This window comes from Tursiops truncatus, chromosome 6 (assembly GCF_011762595.2).
Source record: "Tursiops truncatus isolate mTurTru1 chromosome 6, mTurTru1.mat.Y, whole genome shotgun sequence".
Taxonomy (NCBI): Eukaryota; Metazoa; Chordata; class Mammalia; order Artiodactyla; family Delphinidae; genus Tursiops; species Tursiops truncatus.
In genome coordinates, this window is record NC_047039.1 from 89,987,830 (window position 1) to 90,004,116 (window position 16,287).

At 43.4% G+C, this 16,287-nt stretch overlaps 1 long non-coding RNA gene across 1 annotated transcript; it reads right to left on the bottom strand.

The window, feature by feature from the left end:
- Positions 1-682: 682 nt before the first annotated feature.
- LOC141279000 (uncharacterized) lies at positions 683-10,377 on the bottom strand. Its single transcript, XR_012332620.1, has 2 exons — positions 10,282-10,377; positions 683-9,605 (listed from the first exon to the last, which is right to left on the bottom strand). It is a non-coding gene; the product is annotated as an uncharacterized lncRNA (long non-coding RNA).
- Between the last annotated feature and the right edge of the window lie 5,910 nt (positions 10,378-16,287).

Below are 16,287 nucleotides of genomic sequence, written 5' to 3' on the forward strand. Positions count from 1 at the left end.
TACAGTAGCAGGAGGGCTTGATCTGATCAGAGCGACAACCTGCTGAATCACCTGATTTCTCCTACATTGGTGTCCTTAGTCATTCACCCATTCTTTCCTAATTATTAAGCATCCACTACATGCCAGGCACTGTTCTAGATGCCGATACAGCAATGAATCAAGGTAAGTCAAGTCCCTCCCACGTTTGAGTTTGTGAAATGCCGAACTCACACAGTTGCAAAAGGCAAATAGAGGTAAGAATGGTAGTGTCATTATCTTCCCATCTTTTGTCTTCTCTATTCTAACGTTAATAACTGGAGGGTAGTGTCATTAATTTTCCCATCTTTTGTCTTCTCTATTCTAACATTAATAACTGGAAGGTAGTGGAGTAGAATCTGAGCCACAGTAACTGGAATGACTGGTGTAGGTTTGCCTGCAGAACAACAGGAGAGCACGTCACACCCTCAGGGAAGTTCACGCTCTGGGACACCAGGCAGCCCAGGGGTCTATATTTGTTTAAAATTCCTGGGGTGACTATGATATAAAGCAGAGACTGGAATCTCAGGCTTGTTATGCTGCCTAAGCCTCTGCTTCCCGAGTTCTAGAATTGGGATAATACCTCCTATCCAGGGATTTGTGAGAATTAAATGATAAAAGATCTTCAATTTATATTAGTTCCTTTATTAATGTTTTCCTCTGAGAATGCCTTTTTTAAAAAAAATTTATTGAAATATAGTTGATTTACAATGTTGTGTTAATTTCTGCTGTACAGCAAAGTGACTCCATTATACATATATATACATCCTTTTTAATATTCTTTTCCATTATGGTTTATCAAAGAATACTGAGTATAGTTCCCTGTGCTATACAGTAGGACCTTGTTGTTTATCCATCTTATATATAATAGTTTGCCTCTGCTAATCCCAAATCCCCAGTCCTTCCCTCCCCCACCACCCTCCCGCTTGGCAACCACAAGTCTGGTCTCTATGTCTGTGAGTCTGTTTTTGTTTCGTAAATATGTTCATTTGTGTCGTATTTTAGATTCCACATATAAGTGATATCATATGATATTTGTCTTTCTCTTTCTGACTTACTTCACTTAGTACGATAATCTCTAGGTCCATCCATGTTGCTGCAAATGGCGTTATTTCATTTTTTTTATGGCTGAGTAATATTCCATTCTTTATCCATTCATCTGCTTTATCCATTCATCTGTTGATGGACATTTAGGTTGTTTCCATGTCTTGACTGTTGTAAATAGTGCTGCTATGAACATAGGGGTGCATGTTGAGAATGCTTTTGAGCTTATGCATTTAAAGGACAGTAGGTAATAAAAGTTCTTCTCTTTATATGCTCATATATTTGTTTGTTAGGAGTGATGTCAGACATATACAGAACTTTTTACCCAAAAGCAGCAGAATACACATTCTTCTCAAGAGCACACATAACATTATCCAGAATAGATCATGTTAGGCCACAAAAGTCTTAAAAATTTGAGAAGACTGGAATCATATAAAGTATTTTTTCCAATCACCACAATAGGAAACTAGAAATCAATAATAGGAAGAAAATTGGAAAATTCAAAAATATGTGGAAATTAAACAATACACCCCTAACAACCGACAGGTCAAAGAAGAAATCAAAAGGGAAATCAAAAAATATCTTGAGGACTTCCCTGGTGACGCAGTGGTTGAGAGTCCGCCGCCGATGCAGGGGACGCGGGTTTGTGCCCCGGTCCGGGAAGATCCCACATGCCACGGAGCAGTTGGGCCCGTGAGCCATGGCCGCTGAGCCTGTGCATCCGGAGCCTGTGCTCCGCAATGGGAGAGGCCACAACAGTGAGAGGCCCACGTACCACAAAAAAAAAACAAAAAAAACACAACCTTGAGATAAATGGAAATAAAAACACAACATACCAAAACTTATAGGATGCAGCAAAACAGTACTAAGGGAAGTTTATAGCAATAAATACCTGCATTAAAAAAGAAGAAATATCTCAAATAAACAACCTAACTTTTCACCGAAAGGAACTAGAAAAAGAAGGACACGTAAAGCCCAAAGTTAGCAGAGGGAAGGAAATTATAAAGATTTGAGCAGAAATAAAGGAAATAGAATATAGAAAAACAATAGAAAAGATCAACAAAACTGAGTTGTTTTTTTGAAAAGTTAAATCAACAAAATTGACAGACCTTTAGCTAGACTAAGGTAAAGAGAGAAGACTCAAATTTGTTAAAAAATAGAAATAAAATAGAAGATATTACAACTGATGACAGAAACACAAAGGATCATGAGCAACTACTATGAACAATTATATGCCAACAAATTGGATAACCTGGAAGAAATGGATAAATTCCTAGAAACATGAAGAAATAGAAAATGTGAACAAATCAATAATGACTAGGAAGACTGAAGCAGTAATCCGAAACCTCCCAACAAAGAAAAGCCCAGGACCAAATGGCTTCACTGGTGAATTCTACAAAACAGTGAAAGAATTAATGCCAATACTTCTCAAACACTTCCAAAAAACTGAAAAGGAGGGAACACTTCCAAACTCATTGTACAAGGCTAGGACTACTCTGATATCAAAAGCAGATAAGGACACTACAAGAAAAGAAAATTACAGGTGAATATCCCTGAACATAGATGCAAAAGCCACAACAAAATAGTAGCAAACCAGGGCTTCCCTGGTGGTGCAGTGGTTAAGAATATGCCTGCCAATGCAGGGGTTCGAGCCCTGATCCGGGAAGACCCTACATGCCATGGAGCAACTAAGCCTGTGTGCCACAACTACTGAGCCTGTGCGCCTAGAGCCTGTGCTCCACAACAAGAGAAGCCACCACAATGAGAAACCCATGTACCACAACAAAGACGGTAGCCCCTGCTCGCCACGACTAGAGAAAGCCCACGTGCAGCAACGAAGACCCAACACAGCCAAAAATAAAATAAATGAAATAAATAAATTTATTAAAAAAATAGTAGCAAACGAATTCAACAGCTTATTAAAAGGATCATACACCATGATCAAGTGGGATTTATCCCTGGGGTGCAAGAATGGTTCAATATACACAGATCAATAAATGTGATAAACCACATTAACAGAACGAGAGATTAAAATATATAATCATTTCAGTAGATGCAAAAGCATTTGAAAAAATTCAATACTTTTTCATGATAAAAATATTCAATAAACGAGGTACAGAAGGAATGTACCTCAACATAATAAAAAGCATATGTGACAAGCCTACGGCTAACATTGCACTCAACAGTGGAAAAACTGAAAGCTTTTCCTCCAAGATCAAGAATAAGACAAGGATGCCCACTCTTGTCCTTTCTATTTAGTATAGTACCGGATGTCCTAGCCAGAGCAATTAGGCAAAAACAGAAGGAAAAAAAAAAAGGAATAAAAGTCATCCAGATATAAAAGGAAGAAGTAAGATGTCTGTTTGCAGATGACATGATCTTATAAATAGAAGTCCCTGAAGACTCCACCAAAAAAACCTTTAGAACTAATAAACAAATTAAGTAAAGTTGTAGGATAGAAAATCAACATACAAAAATCAATTGTGTTCTGTACGGAAACAACAAACTATCTGAAAACAAGTTAAGAAAACAATCCCCCTCACAATAGCATCAAAAAGAAAAAAATACTAAAAATTTAAAAAATTAAAAAATAAAAACCTAAAAAAAATACTTAGGAATTAACTTACCAAGAAGATGAAAGACTTGTACACTAAAAACTACAAAACATTAATGTAAGAAATCAAAGAAGACAAAAATAAATGGAAAGATATCCCATGTTTGTGCATTGAAAGACTGTATTGATAAAATGTCCATACTACTCAGAGTGATCTGCAGATTCAATGCCGTCCCCATTAAAACCCCAATGGTGTTTTTAACAGAAATTTTTAAAAATCCTAAAATTCAGTGGAACCACCAAAGACCCAGAATAGCTGAAGTAATGTTGAGAAAAACAAAGCTGGAGACATTACACTTTCTGATTTTGAAATATAATACAAAGCTATAATAATTAAAACTGTATGGTACTGGCATTAAGGCAGACATATAGACCAATAAAATAGAATAGAGAGCCCAGAAATAAACCATGCATGTATAGTTAACTGATCTTCGACAAGGGTGCCAAGAATACACAGTGGGGAAAGGATAGTCTCTTCAACAAATCCTGTTAGGAAAACTGGATATCAACACGCATGCAAAAAAAAAAAAGAGAAAAAGAAACAGAACCCCAATATTACACCATACACAAAAATCAACTCAAAATGGATTAAAGACTTAAATGTAAGACCTGAAACCATAAACTCCTAGAAGAAAACATTGGGGAAAATCTTCCTGACATTGGCCTTGGCAGTGATTTCTCAGGTATGACATCAAAAGCTCAGGCAACAAAATAGACACATGGGACTACATCATGACTACATTAAAAACTTCTGCACAGTGAAGGAAACGATCAACAGAGTGAAAACGGAGAAAATATTTGTAAACCATTTATCTGGTAAGGGGTTAATATCCAAAATATACAGGGAACTCATAAAACTCAATAGCAAAAAAACCCAAATACCCCAATTTTTTAAATGGGCAGAGGACTTGAATACACGTGTTTCCAAAGGAGATATATATGGTCCTAGGTAAGGTGCTCAACATCATTAAGTCATCTGTTAAATACAAATCGGAACCACAATAAGGTATTACCTGACACCTGTTAGGATTGGCTATTATAAAAAATAATAAATGTTGGTAAGGATGGGAAGAAATTGGAACCCTTGTATACCGTTTTTTTTAATTTATTTAATTTATTTATTTTTGGCTGGGTCGGGTCTTCGTTGCTGCACGCGGGCTTTCTCTAGTTGCAGCGAGCAGGGGCTACTCTTCACTGCAGTGCGTGGACTTCTCATTGCGGTGGCTTCTCTCATTGTGGAGCACAGGCTCTAGGCACGCAGGCTTCAGTAGTTGCGGCACATGGGCTCAGTAGTTGTGACTCACGGACTCTAGAGCACAGGCTCAGTAGTGTGGTGCACGGGCTTAGTTGCTCTGCGACAACTGGGATCTTCCCAGACCAGGGATCGAACCCGTGTCCCCTGCATTGACAGGCAGATTCTCAACCACTGTGCCACCAGGGAACCCCCCCCCCCACTTGTATACTGTTGATGAGAATGTAAAATGGTGCAGTCAATAGGAAAACAGTACAGAGAGTCCTCAAAAAATTAAAAATAGAACTACCATATGATACAGGAATCCCACTTCTTGGCATATATCTGAAAGAACTGAAATCAGGATCTCGAAGAGATATCTTCACTCCCATGCTCATTGCAGCATTATTCACAATGTTCAAGATATGGAAATAACCCAATGTCCCTCAACAAGTGAATGGATAAAGAAAACATCAGTGGAATATTATTCAGCCTTAAACACAAAAAGAAGGAAATCTTACTGTTTCTGAAAACATGGATGAACCTGGAGGACATTATGCTAAGTGAAATAAGCCAATCACAGGAGAAAAGTACTGCTTGATTCCACTTCTGTGAGGTGTCTAAAATAGTCAAGCTCATAGAAGCAGAAAATAGATTGGTGGTTGCCAAAGGCTGGGGGCGGGGAGGAGGAAATAGGGAATTATTGCTCAGTGGGTATAAAATTTCAGTTATGCAAGATGAATAAGTTCTAAAGATCTGTTATACAACATAGTGCCTATAATTAATAATACGGTGTTGTGTACTTAAACATCTGTTAAGAGGGTAGATCTCATGTACAGTGTTCTTATTACAACAACAAACACACACAAACACAAAGGGACACAAGGAAACTTTTAGAGGTGATGGATATGTTTATGACTTTCACTGTGGAGGTGGAATCATGGGTGCACGCATATGTCCAAACTCATCAAATTGTACACATTAAACAAATGCAGAGATTTCCCTGGTGGTCCAGTGGTTAAGAATCCGCCTGCCAGTGCAGGGGACGTGCATTCAATCCCTGGTTGGGGAACTAAGATCCCACATGCCGTGGGCTCAGTGTGCCGCAACTACTGAGCCTCTGCGCTCTGGAGCCCACACACCACAATTAGAGAGCCCTCTAGCCACAATTAAGAGCCCACGTGCTACAACTAAGACCCAATACAGCCAAATAAATAATAAATAAATAAAAATTTTTTAAAAGGAAGAAAAGAAAAAATGCAGTTTTGGGGTATACAGTAATACCTCAATAAAGCTGAATAAGAAAACAAACACATAAAAAAACTTGTTTGTCCTCAAAGAACGTGAGATTCCCTGATATATTTGTGTACTAAATAAAATTCATCCTTTTGGGAGGGAGTGAAGAAAGTCATAGCATGTAAACTTCCAGGATAAATACAAATAGAGACAGGAAGGCATACGCTGTGGAAAACTGAAATAGAGTGGAGGATGGGGAATGCATTTGACGTGGTCAAGAAATCTCATAAGCCAAAGAGCTAGCAAACACTTGGGCAACCTTTAAGTTCCACAGTATACGGAGACCAGTTAAAGAGAAGGCTCTGCAGGGGCCTCCCTGGTGGCGCAGTGGTTGAGGATCCACCTGCCGATGCAGGGGACACGGGTTCGTGCCCCGGTCCGGGAAGATCCCACATGCCATGGAGCAGCTGGGCCTGTGAGCCATGGCCGCTGAGCCTGTGCGTCTGGAGCCTGTGCTCCGCAACGGGAGAGGCCCCAACAGTGAGAGGCCCGCGTACCGCAAAAAAAAAAGAGAAGGCTCTGCAAAGGCTCTTTGAGGAGTTGCCCTGGCCTGGAAGGGAAATACAAAGTTGCTTTAAATTAAATCTTTGCATCTGAATCCTGGCTGTGCTGTGAACCAGCAAATCTCTTCCACTCTCAGAGCCTCAATGTTTTTGTCTGAAAATGGAGCTAATACAACCTCTATGTATGGAAGAGTCTGCCTTGGGTTGGGGTCTCAGCAACTGCTTCTCACCTGTGCTTTCCACAGCCTGGCCTCATAAGCCCCCAGGAAGCAGGTACTGTGATTATCCCCACTTCACAGATGAGGTGACTGTTGGATGCACTTCATATATGCATCTCTCCTTCCAGACTGTGATACAGTGGATGACAGAGACCACAGAATATCCCTTTGTGTGTTGCCAAGCACAGAAATTGGCACACTGGAATTACTCAGTAAATGTTTGACTGGATTTTCAAAAACCAAGTATGACACAAAGAAAATCTTAAATTTTGAACTGACTGGCACTTAACAGTTTGAAAAGTTAAGCTAACCGCCCTACTCCTGGGGATGACAAACCTTCTCATTATTAGCTTGGCTTCTAAGTATGACCATCACCTGATAGTAACTTATTTTTGCTTCCTGTGAGCCAGAGAGCAAAAGGCACTGTCCCCAAGCCACCAGGGTAACCTTTAAACAAACAGCTCCGTAATGAATAGTTTTGGTAAAGTAACAGCTGTTGCATACCTTGTCATAATATGGGGAAACTCTCTAATTTCTTTAGTGCTCTGTATTAATAAAGTTCATGTCCCAGCATTTCTAAAGTGTCTCTAAGAACGCTTGTTCAGATGGCCAGTGAAAAGCCCCGCGTCATAGCCTGGGAGAGCAGCATGGAGATGAGGCAGGACTCAGAGGCAAGTCTGTGTCATAGAAAGGAGCACCGAGTCAGTCATCTGCCTCAACGAGGTTCATCTGGAAAATGGGCTGTACCGAGGAGTCTGTGGATGTAACAGACACAGAAATGCCCTGTGACTGCTAAGGCCCATTTAAAGATTGGACACTGGTTGGTTGGTTTTCCCATTTGGAGTTTGTCACATTCAAGAGCTAGAGAAGTCACAGGGACGGGACCCTGAAATTGCTGGCATCTTATCACACAGTCCCACAAAATCAATCACATGTGAATGGCTGGCAGAAAATATGGTTACACAAACGCTCAGATAATTCAGGATGACTTCTTTTTCTTAATTGTTCCTTTTATTTATTTATGGCTGCGTTGGGTCTTCGTTGCTGCTCGCGGGCTTCCTCTAGTTGCGGCGAGCGGGGGCTACTCTTCGTTGCGGTGCGCAGGCTTCTCATTAAGATGGCTTCTCTTTGTTGCGGAGCACAGGCTCTAGGCACGCAGGCTTCAGTAGTTGTGGCACGCGGACTCAGTAGCTGTGGCTCACGGGCTCTAGAGCGCAGGCTCAGTAGTTATGGCTCACGGGCTTAGTTGCTCCTCAGCATGTGGGGTCTTCCTGGACCAGGGCTCGAACCCGTGTCCCCTGCATTGGCAGGTGGATTCTTAAGCACTGCGCCACCAGGGAATTTCCCTCAGGATGACCTTTAAATAACACTCTACCCTCATCCCCCAGATAAAGGCACACTGGCCACGAAAAACAAAACAAAAATATGAGATTTCCATGTTGAATTTTATCTCAGCAATACTAGGTTTTGAACTCTGGAAAGATCCATCGCTCTTCCTATATGCAAAGTACCAACCTCTAGAAAGAGGTCACAAGCAGCAAGACACAGGACATGACGTTTGACAAGGCCAAGGACAGGGAGAAAGCTCGAAGGGAAGCTTTCCCAGGTGTAGAACTCAGCAAAGGGTAAAGCCCAGTTCAGTCCAGCAAATACTCACTGGGCGCCTGCTTTGTGCTTGAAACAAATAATAAATTAGCATTCACTGAATACTTACTGTGTGCTTGGTGCTTTTTTTTTTTTTTTTACTTATTTATTTTTGTCTGTGTTGGGTCCTCGCTGCTGTGTGTGGGCCCTCACCAGGTGCGGCAAGCGGGGGTACCCCTAGCTGTGGTGCGCGGGCACCCCATTGCAGCAGCTTCTCCTGTTGCAGTGTGGGCTTTCGTAGTTGTGGCTCGCGGGCTCTAGAGCGCAGGCTCAGTAGCTGTGGCACACGGGCTTAGTTGCTCTGCGGCATGTGGGATCTTCCCGGACCAGGGCTCGAACCTGTGTCCCCTGCATTGGCAGGTGGACTCCCAACCACTGGGTCACCAGGGAAGCTCGTGCTTGGTGCTTTTATACACATGTATCCATTGACCCTCACACTGGTCCACCCCAGAAGGTGTTATTGCCTCGTTTTTAAAAGATGAGGTAACTGAGGTTCAGAGAGTTTACAAGATAAAGACAGGAACTTGTAGGGCTGCTCTTGACAGCCAGGTCCTCTGACTGTACATTCCATTACTCCAAGATCAGGGGTGTGTGTTCTTATTATTTCCAACACTACTAATTTCCAGAAGGGATCTGAGGTATCTGGGGGAGAGGGTTTCCAGGGGACGTGAAAGAGAAGAACCTCAGAGTTAAAGCCTCCTGCAGCCCAAGCTGTCTCAGTCAGAGGAGGATAGAAGAGGTACCGAGTAAGGACTCAATAAATGGCATACTGACTGATAGCTGGGGGTGGGCGGGGCTTGCACTGAGCACCTACCGTGTGTTAGGAAAGAGACTGCGCAGGCGGACTGCTAGTAAGTAGGGGAAAGGGGCTTGCACTGCACCTACCATGTGCTGCAGGTACAGGTGTCCTGGGACCTGCTGGCTGGGGGCCACGGGGAAGGCGTGGAGGGGTGAGGCTTTCTGAGCACGGACTATGTACCAGGAGCTCTGCATTTCCTGTCTTGCAACAAGTCTGTGAGTTGGGTATGATGATTCCTGTTCTGCAATGAGGATGTGAGTTCAAAGAGAGGACGGCTGAGTCCACAGTTACAGGTGGAGTTGAAGGCACAGCAAGGCTGGCCCCTAGCCGGGTGCTTAGGTTCCTTCTCCACTTCAGAGGGGAGGCAGAAACCCTCTGTCCCTGTCCTCCCCTCAGACCCGCCATAGAAGAGCAGAGACGTCAGTGAGACTCCCTTCCAAAGCCTGGCCCGCTAGTGATGACGCCGGTGATGGTGGCGGTGGCGATGGCCATTTACCCAGGACTTGCTAGACCAGGCACTTGATGGCACGCTCTCTCCATTTCATAAGCTTTGGTGTATGATGCACATCATACAAAGGGAGGCAGACGTCCAGAGCTCCCGGGAGCAGGAAACCAGTAAGGGACAGAACCAGGCTGAGAATCCACCTCGACTTGATTTTAAATTTCTTAATACTGGGTCAGCCTCAGCAGGGAGGAAGAGGTGCGAGTCTCGCACGCAGAGGTGCGGCGCGGTGCGGCTCTGGGACCTGCGGCCGGGTGCCGTCTTGAGCCGGGCCGGCCGGCTGGGGGCACTGCAGACCGTGCGCTGCGCTACGCCTGCCTCCAGCTACGGACGACCTGGGGCCGCCGCGCCCTCGTGCGCCGCTCTCGCCCCTACCTCGGCCCCCGTCAGACCCGGCCCCCCAGCGCAAACCAACCTTCCCGCGGGGGATGCCAACGAAGTCGATCGGGGTCCACAAGGACAGCCCCTGGCGCCCTGACGTACGCGCACTCACTCACACCTCCACTTGCGCACGGAAAGTTTGCGGGGACCGCGTCTTCCGGGGTGGACTCGGGCGGTCCCGGCACGGGCCCGCCGGCGATCTGGGGATTTAGACCCGACTGGCTCCGACCGGGCAGAGAAAGAGGAAAACCGTACCGAGAGCGGCGGGAGGATACCCGGCGCATTTGAATGTCGGGCTGCTGCTTCCCCACCCCGCCCACGCTGTCACTTTCCTCTCCTTCTGCCCTGCGGATTCCACACCCCACCCAGTCCGCTCACCGAATTCTGACTTTGAACCCAAACGTGGTCGGGCGTGTTTGGGGCCAGGCCCCAGCCAGCAGGCGCTCTGGCCCTCACCAAAGCAGCTGCAAGAGGGCATCGCTGTCCCTGGGGAGGGGACCCCGCCTCGGTCCGAGGCGGGGTCACGCTTTCCAGTTATTTCCAGGCGAGGTAAGAGGCATCCACCGACCGCGACCCTTCTCCGCGGTCACCTGCGGTACAGGCATTTAAGGTGGGCAGTTTAACGAGGTGATAACAAAGCGAAAATGGCCTGGTAGCCTCCTGAGTTTGAAGCCCCAATTGAGGCAGGCTTTCTTTAGAAAGGGAATGTTATGAATAGGTTACTCTCAAGGAATTCTATTACCAGTAATAAACCCTGAATGTTAATTGATCATTTTGCCGATTAAAAATCTTGCAGACCCCTCCAAGGTCTAAGACGAGGAGAAAAAGAATGTATCCGAGATTTACAACTGGGAGGGAAATATCATATTACTTTGCATTAGGTTATACATTAACATACTTGTTGAATTGAATTTTCCGCTTTCACTTTTTAATATCTTTCCAATTCCCAACTAGTCTCTGGAAATTTAAAAAGGGGCGGTGGGAGCATTGGTGATGTGTATGCCACAGATGGAGATGGAAAAGCTGCCCGGAACATGTTGACATTTAAAAAAAAATTAACATCCCCCCACACTTTAAAACTATGATATTAGGAACAGAGTCATGATGGCAAAAGTTACTTGTCGAACATCTGTTCCTTCCAATGGGAGGATTTCTTTCCTGCCAAGAATTTATGAATTTTATATAGGAGCTGGATTCTGTTTGGGGAAGAGGAAGGAAGCGAGCCAGAGCAGCCCCCTCCTCTGCCTGGAATGCAGGGATACTGTGCTCCTGACTTGTAGATGGTTCTTGAAGCTGCAGATGGGGTAAAAGTCCCCTTTCAGAAGGACGCGGCTGAGAATGAAAAAAAATCACAAACCACTCCCACCCGCGGTTTAAAGTGAGTAGAACAATACAAAGGAAGGTCAAGGCCATGGGACTTGAAGACAAGACTCCCATTCACAGGCCTAATCCTTTTTAGAGGAGAAAGGAGAGACTTTATTTGGGGGATAAAACCTGCCCAACTCATATCAGCTCATTTCAAATGTTGCTTTCATTTTCACACGGGCCAGATAGGTGGTCTCGCATTCATCCCAAACACTTCGATCGATCCCTTCATCTGCAGTCAATTGTCTTTTGCTGCTGCTCAATTGAGCCTGGCGACTGGAAGGGTTTTCTTTCTAAAACCACCAGAGGGATGCTCTGAAAAGTCATCTGGGTGAATAGGACACTAAATGGATTAGCAGTTGAAACATTAATGAATCTCATTTGACTCAAGGCGAGTTCACCTAAGTGGATTTCCAATGGTCTCCTCTTCTGCAAGAACTTTCTGCTCTTGAGAAAGTGTATGTCCAGCATGGAGGAGATCATTTTGCATTTTCAAGTAAACCATTTTAGGTTCTTACCCTTTACTTGGAATGTGCTTTTTTTTTTCTTTTTTACTCATAGGATTTTGGAAGAAACATAAAAAAAAAAAATCAAATCCATTTAAGTATCAAGAATCTAAATTGTTTCTGTTTGACAGCAAGAGGGAGAAAAAAATAACCATCAACATTAAGGGTTTACAAACGTAAAATAGATAGCTAGTGGGAAGCAGCCGCATAGCACAGGGAGATCAGCTCGGTTGCTTTGTGACCACCTAGAGGGGTGGGATAGGGAGAGTGGGAAGGAGGGAGGGAGACAAAAGAGGGAAGAGATATGGGGACATATGTATATGTATAACTGATTCACTTTGTTATAAAGCAGAAACTAACACACCATTGTAAAGCAATTATACTCCAATAAAGATGTTTCAAGAAAACAAAAAACAACAAAAATAATCTTATATTTGTTGGAGAAATATTTGCCAAATAATAAAAGGTGCATATGTTAGTTTCAGAGCTACAATTGTGACCTGGTGGAATTAAAAAATGAGGAGAAAAAACAAACAAACAACAACCAAAAAAAAAAATTAAGATTTTAGTACATTTGTTCGAGTCAACAAATATTAAGCACTTACTGCATGCCAGGCAGTTTGTTAGGCATTGTTACCCCTCCTTCTATAGGGGAGCTAGACAATAAATGTATCTGGTTTATGTTACATCTCAGGTAATGCTAAGTGCCCTGAGGAAAAATCAAGCACATTAAAAGATAATACCAGGGACAGCATGGGAGGGCTCTTTTAGTATGGTCAGGGAAGGCTGCCCCAAGGAACTGACGTTTGAGCAGTCCTTCCATAACTGTCCCAATGCAAATATACCCCCAAACACATAAACGTAGATATATTTTTACCAAGTTGGATCGTACTATGTAGGTGTCTCCCCCTCCAGTTAACTTCTCCTGAACATTCTTCTGCATATAAAGAGTATATGGCTCGAGAGCTTGGGACTGGGTAGAATCGGTTTGATTCCAGCTTCACCATTCACTGGTTTTATGATTCCTGGCATGTTCCCTAAGCTCTCTTTGCCTCAGATCCTCATCCCTAAAATGTGGAGAATAATAATGGCTGCCTCACAGGGTTATTGAGGGGACTAAATGAGAAAAATACATGTCAAATGCTGAGTATAGGGACAGCATGTAGTAAATCTTAATAAAGGTTGGCCCTTATTTATTACTGTTTACCAGATAATTTTAATGGAGCATGGTAGTCCATTCTAAGGAGAACTAGGGCTTACTTAACCAATGCCGTACTGCTGGACAGAAAGATTTGTATGTAAACCTAACTCAGATGATATGAATTAGCTAAAGAAGAAAAATAAAACAGGAAAAAAACAAAACCCAAATGTAGGAAATGTGCCAAATCAACACATTTTTTTAGTTGAGACTCTTTTTCTTTCTGCCACCCTGGATGCTGAATCATACACATTAAAAATCTGTCCATTTACCATCTACACTTAAGGTTTGGGGACCTCTTGGGAATTCCCTGGAGGTCCAATGGTTAGGACTCCGTGCTTCCACTGCAGGGGGCACGGGTTCCATCTGTGGTCGGGGAACTAGGATCCCACATGCCGCACAGCCAAAAAAAAAAAAAAAAGGTTTGGGGACCTCTGGGTCTTGCTTAGCAAGTCAGTCTGTGGCCTGATACAGGCTGAGAAGGGTCTGGAAAAGTCTTAGGCTGGAATGAGGTTCTGCAGCGGCATAACTGCGGGAGACTTGGGGGCCTCAAATTCTTCGTGAGTGCAAAGGAAACTTCAGGTGAAATGTTTCTTGGAACTCCTTCTGGCTCTGTTATTCATTTGTTCCTTGAGTACTAACCAGCTCCCAGACTGTGCTCCCATGCTCTGAAGAGACTTCCCTGCTTCCAAGATCTGAAATGGTCCTCTGAGTCACTTGTCCATTCCCTGAGGCACAGACCCAGATCTGTTTTAGGTTGAGGTCCCGTTTAGGGGAAAGGGGATTATCTTCAGATACTGGGAACATTAGGAGAATGTTGGCAGAGCGTTTTGGAAGATGGCAGAGAGGGAGTGTTTCCCATGGGAGGTGGCTGAGAATGTGGGCTCAAAGTACAACACTCCAGCATGCCACTCCTTTTGGCCGACTTCCTCTTGGGCATTCTCCATTCAAGGGGGCCTCAGAGTGTATAGTCTTCGGCAAAAGATACTCTGTTAGGCTGACCTCTAGTTGGCCCAACTATCAAAAGGGCTGCTAGTTCTTTATTCTAATAGAATGAATACATGTGTGAAGTACTTTGGAATCAGTGAATGAAATACCCAGGAAGGAAAGCATGGCTTATTTACTTTTGATGATTTTATAGAGGCTGTGGTGGTGCTATAATGCAGAAATGGACTACCTTTTCTTGAGTCATTATCCAAACTGGAGCACAGAAGAATGTGGTGTATTTTTAATGGAATGACAGATAAGATTACTTGTTTCTATTAGAAAGAAGGGTAGATTAGGTCAGTCTTGTCCTTATAGCTTCCTGTGCACCAAATTAACCCCTGTTTAGTTTAAAAAACAAACACATTCCAAGGAGGTGAGGAACAGAAAAACCCCCAAATAAAGTTAACTTGAGTTTACCTGGGAGGTGACATGATGTGGCGGAAAGAGCCTGAGCTTAGGAATCGGGTAGATCTGGCTTCCCATCACAGCTGTGTGACCTTGGGTAAGTCACTTGCCTCCTCTGGGCCTCAGTCTTCTCCACCACAAAATGGGCGTAATCACAAATCCCCAAACATCTAGCAAAGTCCTTGACATGCCATAGGTGCTCCATGAATGTGAATGCTTTCCTTCTACCTCCAGCTTGCTCAACTAGCAACTCCGAGTTCCCAGGACCTTCCTCCAAACATGCAAGAAATGTTTTCTTGTCGTCAATGGCAAAGACAAAGGATGAAGAGTTAAAAAGAAAACAAATAAACCATACTTCTTAAACTCACAATCTAAGAAATTGTTCCTCCTCACGCAATTTCTTTTTTTATATGTACAAACTTATTTACTTATTAATTTATTTATTTTTGGCTGCATTGGGTCTTTGTTGCTGTGATCGGGCTTTGTCTAGTTGGGGCTACTCTTTGTTGCTGTGAAAGAGCTTCTCATTGCAGTGGCTTCTCTTGTTGCGGAGCACAGGCTCTAGGCATGCAGGCTTCAGTAGTTCTGGCACACGGGCATAGTTGCCCCGCAGCATGTGGGATCTTCCCGGATCAAGGCTCGAACCCGTGTCCCCTGCATTGGCAGGCGGATTCTTAACCACTGTACCACCAGGGAAGTCCCTCCTCATGCAATTTCTATTCCAAGTTTTATGTGTCCAATCTGGGAACACTGTCAAAGCAAATATTAAAATTGTTTACCAAAGGACACGTAGTTAAATATCATGTACAGCTGAGAATTTTGTTATTGCAAACCTAAAATAATTCTTCTCAAACCTTTCCTTATAAAGGAAGACATTGGATGGATGTATTCGCATATGTCCTGAGGTGGTCAGAGGATTTTTTTCTTTCAGTTCATTTTGTAGGTCCACTGTCTGGTCAGACCTCTGTAGTGATTTTTTTTTTTTTAAGCAAAGTGCCATGCATTCTAATTAAGGAAATAATAAATGAAAATGTTTGTTTACCTATGAGTTATTTGTCAGTTGCTAGATAGATTACTGGCTCACTATTGCTGGAGCCCAGGTAGACTCCACCATTCACAGAGAAAACCAATCTACCTGACTTCCTTAATCAGTGCAAACATTTGGCTGTGCAGTTGTATCAGTTTTTTCACAGGCAGTATTGATTGTATATCAGAACAAGAAAATGAAAATAAAAAAAACTCTAAACCTAGAAGAGGGCATGTGCTTCCAAATGCAAATTGAGATCCAAACATTAAACAAGAGGGATCTCAATCCTTTTACAAAGGCACAAATTGCAAATCAGACTCCCGTGCCAGAGTGGCTTCACCTAACAAAGTCTTTAATGCAAAGCATCTCTTAGGATCCCAAAGCCTCCCCTTTTTCTACAAGCTTCGGCACCTGGCACCAAAGTAGCCTATGAAGTCAGTTATGCTGCCTAGCCATAAAGTTAATTGCGCTTCAAGCAAAATCAGGTTGTTCCCCCGGTCTAGATATGCAATCTCCAATCTATAGGAACCCAAGTTACCTGGGTTTGCAGGT